Raw genomic sequence first — 19,012 nt, 5'->3', positions numbered from 1 at the left:
TTGAAAACCCTATGAATGTCCAAAGAGGGACTGTCAAAATCAAAGAGGAGAGAGTGGACGCTGTCTCTAGGAGAACAGGATGTCTGCAGGATACCGCCCAGACTTTGCCAGATCCAGTGAGGTGCAGAAACTATGGCCTGGAACTGCACCAAAGTGACACATGCCCAGCAAAAGGCAAACCAATCATGCTCCAGATTCGGTAAATGGAACCATGTTGCTCATGTCTGTCGGAGCATGGACAAAGACAGACAGAACTGGAGCAACCGTAGTGACAACATCACTGAAGAACTTTTTGGTAGAATGACCCATCCAAGATGACAGACCCATGGCTACTCACCCAGTTAAAGCACCCAGATAGTGATGAAGAAGGCGTTTTCGCCATCTTAACAGCGCTACCAACGAACAATGAAAGGAAGCTGTCCCCCGTGTGAATAATAGTAATAGGTGCTGTGTCAGTCCCAGCTCAGATAGATGCTGAGTTGTCAGTCAATGTCATATACATTTATCAATTTCTCAAACTGCAGCCCCATCCACAGCAGGAGACGACAACAGCCAAGATCTTTGTGTACAGCAGTGGGTGCCTGCTACTGCTAGCAGGAACCATTGAACAAGTTGTTACTCGCAGTGACAGGAAGGTATGAGTCGGTTTCCACGTCACTGGAGAAGGAACTGGCACCCTCATCAGCTGCCGCATCGCCGAAGACTTATATTTGCTGCTCTTTACCCAAAATCTGCAGGACACCCACGTGGAGGTGATTCTGAAGACCTTTCCAACATGGTTTCAAAGCCTCAGTTGCCTGAAAGAACTGAGGGTCAAACACCACATTGATCAAGTGGTTCGCTCCATGGCATTGCAACAATGAAGGGTTCCCTTTCACCTGAGGCCTCTGTAGAGGAATAACAGCTATTGGATGTGGCAGAAAAGGTAGAGGGGCACACCATGTGGGTCTAGGCACTGATTGTAGCGTCCAACCTCAGTACATGCACTTACCAAAAGCTGTAGTTTGTCTAGAATGCTATTTAACACCCACAGTAGATGAAATCATCTTTGATCTAAACGTAGCTCAGAAGTTCTCCAAGCTGGACCTCAACACGGAATACAACCAGCTTCAACTAGACCTCTTTTGTCAATACATCATAAAATTCACTACTCACATGGGACTAAGACGATACAAGCGCCTCACTTTTTGCTTCTTGCCGGTCTCAAAGGCCTTCTAGAACACAATTCAAGTGGTGCTGACCAGCATAGTTGGGTTCCTTAACATAAGTAACAGCCTTCTGATCCACTTCACATTGAAAGAAGAACACCACAAATAACTCTGGGCCACCCTGGCACAACTGGCGGAACACAGACATATGCTGCATAGAGAGAAATGCCCTTTTCTAGTACAGTCCCCCCTTGAGTTTTTGGATACATATTCTCAAAAGATGGTGTGCATGTGGATCCAAGGAAGGCGTATGTTATGAGGAGAGACCCAGTTCCCAAGTGTGCGGCGGAGGTGCAACTCTTTTTTAGCATGGCTATGTACTGTGGTAGGTCTATTCATGGTCTAGCCATACTGTCATAACTCCTGCAATCACTCACTAAACCAGATTTGAAGTGGACATGGGATGCCATGGCAGATTATGGATTCTAAAAGGAGAAGGATGCCCTGATGAGTGATCCAACAATGGCACACGTTATGACACCAAAGTAATTGTGCATGCCTGCTGTAACGACTGGATTTTTGGACCAGATGGGATCAGCTCCTGAGAGCCCCTCCAACCCAGCCGGAACGTAACCACCTCCCTCCTCAGGACCATCTATCCAGGCACCTGGGTACCTACCTGAGGATGGGGAACTCGCAATATACAAGCTCATATCATCAGAAACACCACTAAATCTATAGGGATACTAAGAATACTCACTGATTACTAAGGACATCCATGCCCTACACCACACTCGTACCTCATAGTCTCGCGACCACATGGGTCCAGACTAATCTACCCTGGGGCAGTTCTGATTATCTACCATTACACACTGATTACCCTCAGTGCTCACTCAAGCCGCAATCTTGCGGGTATACACACTGCTCACCCTCAGTGCTCACTCGACACACAATCCAGCGTGCCATATACACAGGGCTGCAGCCCCAGTGCTCTCATTCACACACGATCCACAATCCGGCAGATCTACACACTGACCACAATCAGTGCTCTCATTCACACACGATCCACAATCCGGCAGATCTACACACTGACCACAATCAGTGCTCTCACTAACGCCACTTACCAATGACGACCACTTTCCTATGAATACCTTTAGCTCTCTGTCTCTCTATGTTGGGAAGTCTCTCTCACTATTCACTAAGGGTTCGCTACTACAATAATATTATGGGATGGCCGAATCACTTAGTGTCAACAATTCCCTAGCTCAATGGCTCCTCTCTCTCCCTACTTGTTCAGACTTACCGGATCAGGGGCAGCATCTGTTCTGGCTGTAACATCTGACTAGAAGAAAAGGTTACCTATGCTCTGAAATAGGAGACACTCTGTTTGCAGGAGTAAAAACGCTCTCTATCATAAGAACAACACATACAAACTAGTTCACTAAGAACTGGAGTATCTTTTATTACAATAAACATAAAATACACATACACAAATCTGCGGGGTCTCTATAACTAACAGGAACTTTAACACACCGCTGAAAGAAAAGGATTAGACATACAGGGACAATGTTAAGGTTTGTAAATACAGAAGGATATCACCTGAGGGGTATGAAGTCTTGCTCTAGCTGTCATCTGGGTTCCTCTCTCGTCTGTGCCTTAGCTCGTCTTAGATTCTCTCCTGCAATCTTGGACACACCTCTGCGCTGATCACTTTGTACTGGATTTCTCTCCCCCACGGACTCTCTCCACATTCCAACTTCAATTTAATGGTTTCTGCCGCTCTGATAACTGTTCATTCCACTAGCTTGTTCACTCTGGGTAAAGTCTCTGTGCCAATGTCCAATTAACTCCAGCTGCTCCCACAGGTTAATCCACGATATAACTTCAGTCGCTTCTAAAAGGCATTACTTCAGACTCCAGCTATTCACAACTCCTCCTGATAAGTAACTGCTTCTGACTGCTTCCTTCAGTTCCAGCTCACTGACTGTCTGTTTGTCTTCTCTCTGTTCCAAGCATTTTCTGTCTCTTCTCCTCCTGCAATTCCACTCCTCCAACTCTACCAACACTCTCTGCTCCTCCAACTCAACTAACACTCTCTGCTCCTCAAACTCAACTAACTGACTCCGCCTCTGCACTTCACTAATATAGAATGCTGTCTCCTCATGGAAAGTTCCAGCCAGCAGCTTCCTCCCACCGATCCCATGTACCAGGCTCCTTGCGCTAGACGCTCCCACAGTGACCAGCTGCTTGTTTCGTCTAGAGACCTGAGCCCAGAGACACTTCCTGATTAGATTCAGCTCTGGCGGGTTCTCTCCGGTTCGCTTAGGGCGAACAACAGTTCAAAACCAAAATATTACCTTTTCCCTTGAAGCCTCTCAGCTCCATCAAAATGGAGTCTCTCTAGTTCTGGGCCTTGTAGGCTTGAGAAGGATGAAATAACCCTTAGCTCTGTCAGAGTACCTACATAAACCATACCAATGTGTAATATAAAGTCAGGACCACAGGATCCAACCTCTACTATAAGCAAAAATGACAGGCCAAAGCCAATAGGCAATAGATGGCCTCTTCTAAGTCTGGAAGAAAGGGCTTAAAAGGGCCAACACAAGCTAGGAATACATATTCTAGATGTGAGCAAGATTAAAGTCTATATCACTCCCAAAATAGGGCCAAAAAGCCTGTCAATACATTCCACCCTTAGACTTTATTTTGCGAACATCTATAAACAACAACATCCAAATAAACAAACATCAACATAATCTATCAACAACACCAAAAACCAAAAAAAAACTCCCTAAAATGAATGACAACTTAAGGAAATTCCACCTGAAACTTAATGTAGGCAATACAAATCTAACAACCAACTGAAAACAAATCAAAGCACGCTTGACCTGAATGCTGAAACATATCTAAGATTTGATCTGACAACAACAGAAACTAACCAAAGCATCCTCAAACTAAATGTGCCTCAACTTCTAGTGATAACTGATGAAATATATTGATATAGGGACTTATTTGTTGAATGAAAACAGCAAGGGGCCTAAATGGGGCCTACCTACTTCGGTCAACTTAAGAACTAAATGTGTTTCAACTTCTAATGATAAAACAATAAAGGGCCTAAATGAGGCCTACCTACTATGGCCAACTTAAGCTAAGGATAACTCATGAAATCTATTGGTGTAGGGCCATGTTTGTGGAATAAAAATAACAATGGGCCTAAATGAGGCCTACCTACTTTGGTCAACTTAAGAAAAAATTTGGTGAAATCTGAGAGATAAACATGACAAACGGTTCTCAAAGTCTGGGCAAACATTAATAATAAATGTAGGACATAACCATACTAAAAGACACACCTCCCAGGACAACTGAAAGTCTAGGGTAACCACCCTTGGATCAATAAAAGTGAAAGTGTAATAACAGGAAAATAAAGATAACCCCATTCCTACAAAATAGCTGGTGTAGCACTATGCATATTAGGTAATGAATCAAAGAAATCTATCTAAATGTGGTGCATATCTAAAAGACACAATATCACAAAACAGTTAGCACCTAGTTTATCACTGTATCACACTGTGGAACACGTGTGCACCACCATTTAAAAAATTACAATCTTTCTGTATCGATCTTTCATTGGCAAAAACTGTTGTGCAGAAAACAGGAAAACTATAATAGGTGACAGATAAACCAGTGTAAAATAGCAAAGCGTATTAAAAAGTAAATATAGTACTGCATAAACATCAAAACCATGAGAGAATTTTAAAAGTGGGGCCTGTTTGTGATAATGTCCATCTGAAAAAAAAAAACAATATGGGAAAAATTGACTGCTTCTGTTGGAAACATAATTATTTCAGAAATTCAGTTCATTATTCAAAAGATGGTATTTTTGGCTTTGTCAAAAATATATCCAAAGATATTGTATGGGGTTTGAACCTGACCGCTGAGGCAGCCAACTATAGAGGTCAGTTAAAATAAGAGTTCTTTTAGCATAATTATGGGGTTCAAGGCAGTCAATTGTGGGTACATCAGTGTAGGTCACCACCCTGCATCTTCATCTGTATCCGGTACCAAGGAAGCACTTCCTCCGATCCAGACATCAGCTCTCGCCGTTCATCCGCCACCAATCCGGTCTGGTCTGGTTCCATCTTCCAAAAATAACAAACTAACATAAAAAATGAAAACAAAAAAGTAAAATAATAAAGGGAGTGGGAGGGGGGTTTGCCGACGCACACACCAAACACCACAACCCAGCAACCTAGAACGAGAAAACCAGTATCATTAATCTAGCAAGAATAAATTTTCCATTTAAAAAGCACCCCAAGTGCTTTTCATTGTCGAAAGAAACATCCTAATTAATAAAAAACATTATTCTGAAGTCAAGAAATAATTAAAATCATATACATTTAAATTTGTTTGGGCAAAATCTAATATTTTTCATACACAGCCAGAAGGGCTGGGGCCTAGCAACACCCTAATCCTCTGTGAGACAGCCCCTCCCTTCAGAAAGATGTTCGTACTCAGAGTTTTGAATCACTGCCAAGTGCTGATCTCATTGCAGGAGCAAGGCTGCCAAGCACTCGGTCCAAGCATCTCTAATCTCTAATCAGGGAAGCTCACCCAGGCCTACTGTATCTATCTAACTCCAAGGGCCAAGCGTCCGCCAAGTAATCTGCATGTACAAGGATCCCTTATCTGAAGGCAATGAAGCTGTCTGCGCCGACAGCAAGGAAGAGCGACTTGACCCATCCCTAACATAAACATTTCTTTCGCGGAACGAAATTGGAGGTTGGCCAATGATAACAAGACAGGCACTGCTCGGCGCTCCAAGAGGGAAAAGGCCCTCCCTTCACAAAACAGCTTTTCTCTGAGAGCCAGGCGAATTCAAGGTCAAAAAACACATTCCCTGGAAGTCAAAAGAACTCTATTCCCAGGCAGAACCACTGTTCTCAAACTAACTAAATTAAATTGAAAACGTGACGAAAAGCATCCTAATATTAATAAGTAATAAGGGCATATATTTTTTGTAATTAAGCGACATGCTAGCATTTCAAAATAATTCAGTACTGCTACTAGCTGCAAAGGAAAAAATATTAGCAGACACATTACAATGTAGTTTTGGAAAATAACATGTGAAACACCATAATTTTACATTGCAGGCCAGATTCATCAGTTTTTTCAAATAGTCATTTTTCTAACTGAGTGGGCACACTCACACAATGGTCTGCTACATATCAGAAACATTTGCATTTGAAAAAGGTTCAGCTTGCATTGGAAAAATAATAATGAGAACACATTTGTTTTAAAAACACACAGTTGCATTTCACTAATTAAAAGCACATGTTACCATGCACTGTTGGGCAAGAGTAATTATTCACAATCTGTGATCATTCTAAAACACCGGTTTGCATATTGTTTCTAGTTGGAAAACCCTCTACGAAATAATTAATGAAAACAGCCCGTAGCGTGCACTCTAACTGGGCCATCTTTTTAATACTTCACTCATTTTAAATCATGCATTCAAAAATAATTCTCCACACGTCTGTGGATGCATATTAAGTAGCACATTTAAAAGAACACAGCTCCCTCCGTGCAAACCCTTATCTCAATCCGACTGGTTGATTTATAACTTACCGACCTCTAAGAGTCAGACACATGAAATCATTAGTTCCAAGGCAAACCCACACAAATTCGTAGACGCATTTCAAAAAGAATGTTAAATGAACACAGCTCTACTCTCAGCGCAAGATGTTACCCTTCCGTCAGCAAGCTGACAAAGCACATAGGCAGAACCCAGCAACCAATGAAAGTCAAATCAAACCATCATTCATCAAAACACTCACTGACTTTTAGTGTCAGCTCAAATAACCATGCATGGTAAACAGCATGTTAAAATAAATCCTGCCATCTCAATACAAGATATTAACCCTTTGGCAGCTCAAGCACAACCATTCCCCAATGTCTGCAGTACATGGGAAATTCAAGAACTTATCACTCCACGTTTTCACATAACACGTGCACACATCTACAAACAAATCCCCCAAGCATTTAAAAGAGATCCAGCTCTCTCCTACCTAACGCAACAATAACATGCTCTGTCCAAGCCATAACCACATGGCGCTATTCACAAGCCATATTTACAAGAAAGTCAACAAGTTAAAAAAAAATGACAAGCTCTTCACAAGGAATATATTCAAGGCGCAATTCACAAGGAACACAGCAAGTCAAAATGAGAACATGCTCCTCACAAGCCACAATTACATGGCGCTATTCACAAGCCATATTTACAAGGAGCTATTTACAAGGAACTCCACAAGTCATATTACATTGAATACATTTCACATTGCACAGCATAAGCAGATGCAGCAAGCAATTCAATGGGCAATTTAAAAGCATTTTTCACACACATTTGTACAATTGGACCATCACAAAGATGTAATTGGCTCCCTCATGTATTGTCACCATTCAACCCTGACAGGTCAAACACCAAGATGAAAAGCATTTCTTCCACCCTGCATAAGCCAAATGCCATGATGTACTGCAATCTCCTCACACTGCAACTGTTCAAGCCCATAGGTAACAGAGGCTTCATAAACTGCAAGACTACGCCAGATGGAACTGGCGATCAGGGCACTCCCCCACAACTTATGGGAAACTCAGCTGTTCAAGCCAATAGGTCACACAGGCTTCGTAAACTGCAAGACTACGCCAGATGGAACTGGCGATCAGGGCACTCCCCCACAACTTATGGGAAACTATCCAAGCACATGGACATGTCACACAGGCTTCGTAAACAGCCGACTACGCCAGATGTAACGACTGGATTTTTGGACCAGATGGGATCAGCTCCTGAGAGCCCCTCCAACCCAGCCGGCACGTAACTACCTCCCTCCTCAGGACCATCAATCCAGGCACCTGGGTACCTACCTGAGGATGGGGAACTCGCAATATACAAGCTCATATCATCAGAAACACCACTAAATCTATAGGGATACTAAGAATACTCACTGATTACTAAGGACATCCATGCCCTACACCACACTCATACCTCATAGTCTCGCAACCACATGGGTCCAGACTAATCTACCCTGGGGCAGTTCTGATTATCTACCATTACACACTGATTACCCTCAGTGCTCACTCAAGCCGCAATCTTGCGGGTATACACACTGCTCACCCTCAGTGCTCACTCGACACACAATCCAGCGTGCCATATACACTGGGCTGCAGCCCCAGTACTCTCATTCACACACGTTCCACAATCCGGCAGATCTACACACTGACCACAAACAGTGCTCTCATTCACACACGATCCACAATCCGGCAGATCTACACACTGACCACAATCAGTGCTCTCACTAACGCCACTTACCAATGACGACCACTTTCCTATGAATACCTTTAGCTCTCTGTCTCTCTATGTTGGGAAGTCTCTCTCACTATTCACTAAGGGTTCGCTACTACAATAATATTATGGGATGGCCGAATCACTTAGTGTCAACAATTCCCTAGCTCAAGGGCTCCTCTCTCTCCCTACTTGTTCAGACTTACCGGATCAGGGGCAGCATCTGTTCTGGCTGTAACATCTGACTAGAAGAAAAGGTTACCTATGCTCTGAAATAGGAGACACTCTGTTTGCAGGAGTAAAAACGCTCTCTATCACTAAGAACTGGAGTATCTTTTATTACAATAAACATAAAATACACATACACAAATCTGCGGGGTCTCTATAACTAACAGGAACTTTAACACACCGCTGAAAGAAAAGGATTAGACATACAGGGACAATGTTAAGGTTTGTAAATACAGAAGGATATCACCTGAGGGGTATGAAGTCTTGCTCTAGCTGTCATCTGGGTTCCTCTCTCGTCTGCGCCTTAGCTCGTCTTAGATTCTCTCCTGCACTCTTGGACACACCTCTGCGCTGATCACTTTGCACTGGATTTCTCTCCCCCACGGACACTCTCCACCTTCCAACTTCAATCTAATGGTTTCTTCCGCTCTGATAACTGTTCATTCCACTAGCTTGTTCACTCTGGGTAAAGTCTCTGTGCCAATGTCCAATTAACTCCAGCTGCTCCCACAGGTTAATCCACGATATAACTTCAGTCTCTTCTAAAAGGCATTACTTCAGACTCCAGCAATTCACAACTCCTCCTGATAAGTAACTGCTTCTGACTGCTTCCTTCAGTTCCAGCTCACTGACTGTCTGTTTGTCTTCTCTCTGTTCCAAGCATTTTCTGTCTCTTCTCCTCCTGCAATTCCACTCCTCCAACTCTACCAACACTCTCTGCTCCTCCAACTCAACTAACACTCTCTGCTCCTCCAACTCAACTAACTGACTCCGCCTCTGCACTTCACTAATATAGAATGCTGTCTCCTCATGGAAAGTTCCAGCCAGCAGCTTCCTCCCACCGATCCCATGTACCAGGCTCCTTGCGCTAGACGCTCCCACAGTGACCAGCTGCTTGTTTCGTCTAGAGACCTGAGCCCAGAGACACTTCCTGATTAGATTCAGCTCTGGCCGGTTCTCTCCGGTTCGCTTAGGGCGAACAACAGCTCAAAACCAAAATATTACCTTTTCCCTTGAAGCCTCTCAGCTCCATCAAAATGGAGTCTCTCTAGTTCTGGGCCTTGTAGGCCTGAGAAGGATGAAATAACCCTTAGCTCTGTCAGAGTACCTACATAAACCATACCAATGTGTAATATAAAGTCAGGACCACAGGATCCAACCTCTACTATAAGCAAAAATGACAGGCCAAAGCCAATAGGCAATAGATGACCTCTTCTAGGTCTGGAAGAAAGGGCTTAAAAGGGCCAACACAAGCTAGGAATACATATCCTAGATGTGAGCAAGATTAAAGTCTTTATCACTCCCAAAATAGGGCCAAAAAGCCTGTCAATACACCTGCCCTGTGGGGTGAGGAGCAGTATTGCTGCAAGAATTGAGCTACAAGTCATAGGTCCCGACACCTATGCTGTTGTTGTAATACTTTATTCGATATATTCATATCATAAAAGTACAAACATTTCTAAACATCAAACCAGATTTAAAAAGTATTACATCCATTCGAACATAAAAACAATAAAATACTATGTACAATTAAAAAAAGCCCTGTTAAAAATGCGTTCACAATAGTATTCATATGGGTGGATATAGAAGGGAGGTTTAGATTTTGTTATCATTTAACAGTCTTGTGCGTATAAACCAAGCACTCTCAAGGTACTTTGCAACCCCACAAACAATGTACAAGGATGTTGTATCAGTTAAAAGGATACGCAAAACAATCCTAAAATCTCTAGCACCCAGCTCCCTACACACAGGTTTTAGCCATCTTGTTCTAGGGCGTTTGTAGGCCTTACAAGCAAACAAAAAGTGAGGTAGGGATTCTTTCATGCATGGGCACCCTGGACAAGCGAGGTCATGATCCCCCATTCTTTTCCACCCTTCTGTAAATTTTTTAAGAGGGAGTATTCCGTATCTCATTTTCAAGAAGAGAGATCTGTCTCTTGGAATACGGATGTAGTCTAGAAAAGGCTCAAACTTTCCAGTGGGCTTGTGTTCCAAAAATTGGCTGGTCAATGCCCCCCACTTTGTGCTCTTTAGTTCCTCAGCCTGCACCCACTCACAATAGATTTTTTTGACAATTTGCTTATGGGGTGGGGACTGGGTAGCCCAAAATTCGGCCATTCCTAAACTCACTATCAGCTGTCTCAGTTTATTCAGCCACTGTATCTTATTCGAGGTATTCAGGATAATCAATTCATCCAGCACCAAGGCGTATTTTGCCAGTTCTGGTGTCCTTCTCAGGCGCACCCAGAATAGCAAAGGACGGAGGCGTACTATGTCTGCAATTGAGCGTTTGCCCATATCATTAAAGAGGGGTTTCAAGGGGGTCGAGAGCGGGAGTGATACTAAGTCTCTCACAAACTTATTCTCAGCTCTTAACAGATCCACCGTATTCTCGCATCCCCATAATTCAGAGCCATAAACCACAGAAGCCAGCGCCTTACCCTCGTAGACGGTAAGAGCCGGGGCTATCGGCCTACTGGTGGACAGCCGCTGATTCCTCAGGATAACTCCAGAAACTCTTTGAGGTTTAGGAGCATTTTGGCCACGTGGGAGTCCCATTTCATTTTATTATTTATCCTGACTCCCAAGTAGTCAAATTCCTCCACCACCTCAAGAGGGGACCCATTTAAAGTAATGTTTACTCTCCTAGTTTTATTTTTGGAGGATAAGACCATCAACTTAGTTTTAGTAGTGTTAACAGTTAGCCCCCGCTCATCACAAAAGAGACTAAATCGGTCTAGTAATTTCTGGAGACCCGTGGGGGTTTTGGACATCAGGAGGGTGTCATCTGCGAAGAGGAGGGTCAGTGTTTTCTCCCCTGCCAGGCCTGGGGCATCCACAGAGTACTCCCTCAAATGGGCTACTACCCCATTAATAAAGAGGGAGAACAATGTCGGAGCCATCACACAGCCCTGGCCGACCCCCCTGTTCACTGGAACCCTCCCCGTTAACTGCCCTTGACTCCTCCACCTAATTCTGGCATAGTTGTCTTGATGGAGCCTAACAATAAACTCCAAAAGGTACCATGGGAACCCCATATCCAACAACACCTTCCAAAGCTTCTCACGAGGGATCACATCAAACGCGTTTTTTAAATCTATAAAGGCTAGATATAGGCTTCCCTTCGCGATGGTCACAGATTTCCAGTATATCGCAAAGAACCAGAAAACCTGGTCCATCGTGCCCACATTTTGTCGGAAACCTGCCTGAAAATGAGTCAGAATATTATCTTCATCAAGCCATGTCCCTATTCTAGTAACAACAACCCTGCCAACTACTTTCTGGATTGTATCAATTAGACTTATTGGCCTGTAGTTGGCAGGGTCCTCCCTATCACCTTTCTTATATATGGCTACTACCTCGGTGCCCTTCCATGATTCAGGGACAGGATGTCCATGGAGGATCAAATTCATTAGGAGGGCAATAAAGTCGGACCATAGCTTAGGGTCGTACAAAAGTAAGTCACCTGGTTACCTGTTCGGTCCTGCTGCTTTACCGGGTAGTATTTATGTAATAACATAATGCACTTCCCAGGCAGTGAAGGATTCTATATGTGTTTGATTCTCCATCCTAAAGTCAATAGATGGCTCTATTGTTTGCCCCAAATCTACTTCACCACAATACAGTTTTAAAAAATGGGAATACCACTGCTGCTCCGTTATGTGGTTTGGCACAGGCTCTGCCCCCCTTCTATCAAGTTTGTTGACCTAATTCGAAAACACAGACGGATCTTTCATACTGGCAGCGTGCATAAGTTGCTGCCAGTGTTCTTCCTCCCAATCCCTCTTAGCTATTTTAATGCTTGTGCTGTACTCTTTTCTGGCTAACCTCACTCCTGTCACATCCTTCCTCTTAATGGAAGTTTCTTTTGCCTTTCTCTTTTTCCTACATTCAGCTGTATACCAGGGTGTGCCATTCGAGGGTTTTTTTTTGGTTTTCATAAGCCCCCTATTCTCCCCCATAGTAAAGTACACACCAATTTTATCAATGAGGTTCTTGTAGGAATCTGTTAGTTTAAAGCTTGGGTCGCTAACCAGTGTAAACCTAGAAGATGTAAGGTCTCTAGTCTTTACTTGCACCAGCTCTTTAATGCTAGACAGTTTGGCCTCTTCACACCTTACCCCATTCCATTTTAATTTATGGTAGCAATTTGAAGGAATTACTTCTTTTGTGATCATTGCCGAAGCACTCCTTACTTCAATCGCACTCCCCCAATTAATTTTCATACAAAGTGGGTTATGATCACTATCCTGTGATTGTCTAACCTCCATATCCACTAGTTTGTCCCATGATTGAATATCAAGTAATATATAATCTATGCCTGACGGGCAACTTAGTCTATTATACGTCATTGCCCCTTTAGGATCGGAAATGGTCCTTCCGTTAAGCGCACACAAATTATGTTCTAGTGTTAGGGCGTTTATTTGTAATGCTCTAGCCGACCATTTCCGGATAGGTTCCAAGTTTAGAGGGGGGATATACTGCTTCCAATCGTCTGCGCTAAGACCAAGAAGGTCTTCATCAGCTAGGGGTTCATATGTACAATTAAAATCTCCCCCTACTATGGCATTAGACCAAGGGGGATTGCCCACCAGTGTTTCATCCAATAGTGCTAATGTTGATGAAGTTTGACCACCCGGGGAGCCTCTAGCATATACACAAAACAGTTCCAGTGTATTTCCCCCATTGGGGCCTTTAAGGGATATATATAATATATCTTTCTGAGGGTAAGTTATGGACAGTGACCACCAAATTCAGTGCCACACTAATCCATATATGGAGGCCACCTGAAGGGCGTCCTCTCCCTACTGTGGTTGCTGGGATAAAGTAAGTGGCTTTTATGAAGTGTGGTCATGCTCCATGTTTCTTGGAACATTCAGATATTAAAGGTATCAATGAATTCATTCCATTCCGGAATGGCCAGTTTTTTATGAAGCCCTGCTATGTTCCATGAAAGAAGATAAATAACATTAGAATTTGGAGCCATTCCCTCAAGTACTGCATGGGAAGAAGATCCCTTATACACTATGCTTAGAATTTTTTGCCCTTTGCTGGTAGTTTCCTTCCTCATCCCAAGGCTCTCTTCACTAATACGTGCCATCTCCTCCCTCTCTGTGGCGCTTACAATGGGCTCGCTCTTGTGCTCATTCCTCTGGGCAATATATGTACGTGGCAAATTAATTGTCTGGTAACCCTTTCCTAGTCAGTCTATGTTGTTCACGTCTGAATCTTCTTGGTATTTAACTTTTGACCACCAGGGTGACTGTCTAATTTGTATATTGGAATATCTGGGAGGGGATGTTCTATACTCCAGGGATACTGAATTCTCCGCTAGTATCATGTCCCCTAGTTGTATTTCAATACAATCTGTATCAGAGCTTGGCTGGGGCAATCTTTGGACTTTGGTCATATCTTCCCTTATAATTGATCTGCACCCTCTTATATGGCGCAGCCAATGTATCGCTTTGTTACAGATAGAATCCCTGCTCTCATATGCTTTGGGGCTAAGTTTAGGCACCCCAGTCATATAAACAGTGGTGTTCGAGGGTCTATGCGATGTATTTTTTTTGGGCATTAGATCATTTGTCCCCTGTGGTTACTACTTTATTTGCTGCTCTAAGATCACTGGAAGACCCTTTGCTCCCCTGGTGATTTTTTTACAAGGGGCCTAGCTGTTTCACTGCACCCGCATAAGAGCTAGAGCTGTCCCACCCTACTGTCCCCCTATCTAATGATACTTTGGTTAACATTTTAACTGCCGGCCCCTCTGATATTTTGGGACCAATAGCTTGTCCTACCCACGTGTTGGGGGTTTTTACCAATTTGGAAGCGGTAACTGTTTGTGGGGCCTATCTATTGGAGCAGGCAATCCCCGTTTCACATAAAGCCTCCAACCCATCCCTGTCTGGAACCTCTATTATTTTAAGCGGGATCTCTACCCCATTATTTGGAATGTACCTCTTTGGAGTGTCTGTAGTATTAGTTACAGCAAGGATTTATGGGGCCTGGTGGATTTCAACATCTGGGTGGGTAGGTAGGCGTTTATTTTGAAAAATTGCCGGGATTACTTTACACCGTTTCTGTGCTACAACCTCTAACAAGGGGTCTATGTTCCTCCCCTCTTTAGGATTCGGGGCCCCCAGTAGAATCTCCTCGCATTCTCCCACAATTAGTTCAATACATGATAAGACACAGTTAGGAGATGCATGTAATGACTTTTTAGCCTTTTTCCCTTTTTTCCCATTTGCATGATCTGTACCCCCTTCTATAGTCTTTCTTTTGCCCATTCCCTTTATCAACCCTCTAGGTTTGCATAAGGTGTTATCCTCGCTCCTTTCTACAAAGCTAATGGGATAATAACCCCCCCCCCCAAAAAAACAATATCCAGTTATCCTTCCAACAGCTGTCACAGTACCTCTTTGTTGGATGGGCTCTGCTGCTCCACACCTAAGGGGGGTGGCCCAGCCCTGCCCCTGTCTGTCCCAGACTGTCACAGACTGTCCTGCCCTTGTCCCGGGCTTATCGCGGCGCCGCGGTGCAGCAGTGTCTGCGGGGCCCAGGTGAATTGGTGAAAGATGTTGGTAATTGCCCCTGAAGTTTCCAGGAGCTCCCGCTCCACTGGAGGAGCAGCTTCCTCTTATGCGCCTCCGGGCGCGAAAGCAGCTGGTAGGCGTCGTCCCGGTCCAGCAAAGGCTGCTGGATGTTGTAGTTTAGCTCTCCCCGCTTGGCAACCGCGATGACCAGAGCGGAAGCGGGGGAGAGCAGCGGTGTCTGCGGGGCCCGGGTGAATTGGTGAAAGATGTTGGCAATTGCCCCCGAAGTTGCCAGGAGTTCCCGCTCCACCGGAGGAGCAGCTTCCTCTTATGCGCCTCCGGGCGCGAAAGCAGCTGGTAGGCGGCGTCCCGGTCCAGCAAGGGCTGCTGGATGTTGTAGTTTAGCTCTCCCCGCTCGGCGACCTCGGTGACCAGAGCGGCAGCAGGGGAGAGCAGCGGTGTCTGCGGGGCCTGTTTGAATTGGTGAAAGATGTTGGTAATTGCCCCCGAAGTTGCCAGGAGTTCCCTCTCCACCGGAGGAGCAGCTTCCTCTTATGCGCCTCGGGGTGCAAAAGCAGCTGGTAGGCGGTGTCCCGGTCCAGCAAGGGCTGCTGGATGTTGTAGTTTAGCTCTCCCCGCTCGGCGACCGCGATGACCAGAGCGGCAGCGGGGGAGAGCAGCGGTGTCTACGGGGCCCGGGTGAATTGGTGAAAGATGTTGGTGATTGCCCCCGAAGTTGCCAGGAGCTCCCGCTCCACCGGAGGAGCAGCTTCCTCTTATGCGCCTCCGGGCACCAAAGCAGCTGGTAGGCGGCGTCCCGGTCCAGCAAGGGCTGCTGGATGTTGTAGTTTAGCTCTCCCCGCTCGGCGACCGCGATGACCAGAGCGACAGAGGGGGAGAGCAGCGGTGTCTGCGGGGCCTGGGTGAATTGATGAAAGATGTTGGTAATTGCCCCCGAAGTTGCCAGGAGCTCCCGCTCTACCGGAGGAGCAGCTTCCTCTTCTGCGCCTCCGGGCGCGAAAGCAGCTGGTAGATGGCATCCCAGGCCAGCAAGGGCTGCTGGATGTTGTAGTTTAGCTCTCCCCTCTCGGCGACCGCGATGACCAGAGCGGCAGCGGGGGAGAGCAGCGGTGTCTGCGGGGCCCGGGTGAATTGGTGAAAGATGTTGGTAATTGCCCCCGAAGTTGCCAGGACACCTATGCTAGTCAGGCCCTCACAGATACAGAAACCATGTTAGAGAGGGAGGCCCTAGCCATTCAGTGGGGCTGCCAAATATTTCCCCTCTACCTATTTGGACGCAGGGTAAAGGTCATGATGGACCCTCTTTGCAGGCATGTCACAAACCCCCCTGCTGAGGGTTGAGAGGTGGGCAGTGCAGTTAAAGACTTCAAAGTTGTTTACCAACCAGGTGCCCACAACCTCACTGACATCTTATCACACCCCCTCATAAGAGAGGTCCAACTGCCCAGGGGGAGAATGAGTTTGCCGTGGACTTCATCAACCCTATGGGGAAGAAAGCTTACCCGGTGGTGATAACATTGAAGGAAATTCTTGCCTCTACAGATTCTGATGAATGTCTGCAGAAGGTGGCAGATGACCTGCATGACCACACCTGTCACCATTTTGTGGCTGGAGTAGGAAGACCAAGGACATCAGGAGAGGCCCAAGACCAAGACATGAGGAGGAAGGTGTGGTTACCTTAGGTCTAGGCAGGGTAATCTTCGCTGCAGGTACCGCAGGGTTCAGCATTGTCCCCCTGCTTTTTAATATCTACCTCCAACTCTTGATTGAGGTTCTGGCAAAAGCAGATTGCCAGGTGTTCAACTATGCGGATGATACGCAGTTAATAGTGCACATCGATAACTCCCTTGACTCACAGCTGAACGTTCAGAATAATCTTCGGTATACCGTGAATTGGATGACCTCCAACTTTTTGAAGGTGAATCCAGACAAAACCGGAGTCTTGGTACTCTCCCCAGGCTCTTCCCCTTGGTCCCGCCTCTTCTGGCCCCAAGAGCTTGGCACTACTCCAAAGCCAGTGCCAGCTGTGAAGAGTTTGGGTATTAGGCTGGATACCAGATTGACTCCGAAGACCCAGGTTTCTGCCGTCGTGGGAAGTTGCATCGGATTGATGCGTCAACTTCGGAAACTGCAGGCGTCGGTGTCTGCACTAATTCTATCCCGCCATGATTATGGCAATGCAGTTTACATTGGCCTCCCTGGTATACTCCTGAGGAAACTCCAAGTGTTCATGAATGACACAGCAAGGTTGATATATAAACTACCTTGCAGAGCGCATGCTACTCCCTTGTTACGTCAACTGCACTGGCTGCCTATTAAACAAAGGGTAACCTTCAAGGGCCTGTGCATTGCACACAAATCCCTGTTTGGTGAAGCACCCAAATATATCAAAGACCGCTTGAAGCCCTACAAACCAGGCCGCCACCTTCGCTCATCACAGGCCAGCCTCCTTGCCTGCCCTCGCTTCAACAGGGAGACATTTGGAGGCCGGGCCTTCTCTGTCTCTACTCCTCAGATGTGGAATAAGCTACCGGATGGCATGTGAGAGGAGACTTAAGACGATGCTGTTCACAGAGGCATTTGACCAGGCCTACATGGATCTATGCTATGCTTAGTGGCGTAATGGGAATCCGGACTGTCTGATCTATGATGCAGTGCTTAGAGACCTTTGGTGATTAGAGCTTTATAAATGCAATTTAACATTAACATTAACATTACCGGAAAGCCATCCACCAATGCATCACATGCCAGATCACTGGAGGGGGTGGCACCCCATCACCGGTTGTAACTGAAGACTTCCCATCCCACACTGTGGCCACACCTAAGCCTGAACTTTGGTAATTTCCTGGACGGGAAGTATATGGTTGTTGCCATTGATACTCGGTAGAAGTACCCAGTGGTTGGCTCCACCTTCTTCAGAGCAGTCAGGCCCATACTGTAGAAGTTCTTCACCTTGTTCAGATTGCCTAATGAAGTCAAAACTGACAATAGGCCCCCGTTTCAAGTACAGGACTTTCTTGAGTACCTCTAGGCCCTTGGCATACATCATCGAAAAACTCTCCCCACAAGGGCTCGATGTGAATAGGGAAAGTCGAGAGATTTATTAGGACCCTTAACAAAATGTTGGGGATAGGTGTTGACCAAGGGGTAGACTTCAAAGGGTGCCTCCATCCCTTCCTGATGGCATACCATCATACATTACACAGCATGACCAGATGTACGCCAGTCCACTTGCTACTAAAATGGCCGGCCAGAGATAGTATTTCCACAAGCAGCAGGTGACTGCCATTAGAGAATGACACCGAAGGAGTACAGGAACTCCTCAGGTCCACCAATGAGAGAGCCAGCCATCGTCCCCAAAATACACTGCCCACACTAACAGTGGGTGACACAGCGTTCATCAGGAACCGATATCTTGGCAACAAGTTCTGAACTCCATTCTCGAGAGAGAGCTTTGGCAGGTCACTGGCTTCTGAGGAATTATGATCACTGCCATCTGAGAGACAGTCACTCAGAACATCTCCTGGTTCAAGGAAAGCGTGAGGAGCGGAGTTATAATGCCAACACGAGTGCACAGGGGGAACCCAAATAGGACACCTCCCTGGCTGACCTCCTGCCACAAGCAGGGTCCCCACCAAGAGATGGGTGGGAGAGAGCAAGCCCCACCACTGCTCCCTCTCCTTGCTAGGCCGCTCACAACTGCTCCCAGCTGGAGCAACTGAAGGGGCCCAATTGTGCACAAGAAC

Source organism: Lissotriton vulgaris, chromosome 7, assembly GCF_964263255.1.
Source record: "Lissotriton vulgaris chromosome 7, aLisVul1.2, whole genome shotgun sequence".
NCBI classification, from domain to species: domain Eukaryota; kingdom Metazoa; phylum Chordata; class Amphibia; order Caudata; family Salamandridae; genus Lissotriton; species Lissotriton vulgaris.
Note: the sequence above shows the minus strand (reverse complement) of the source record.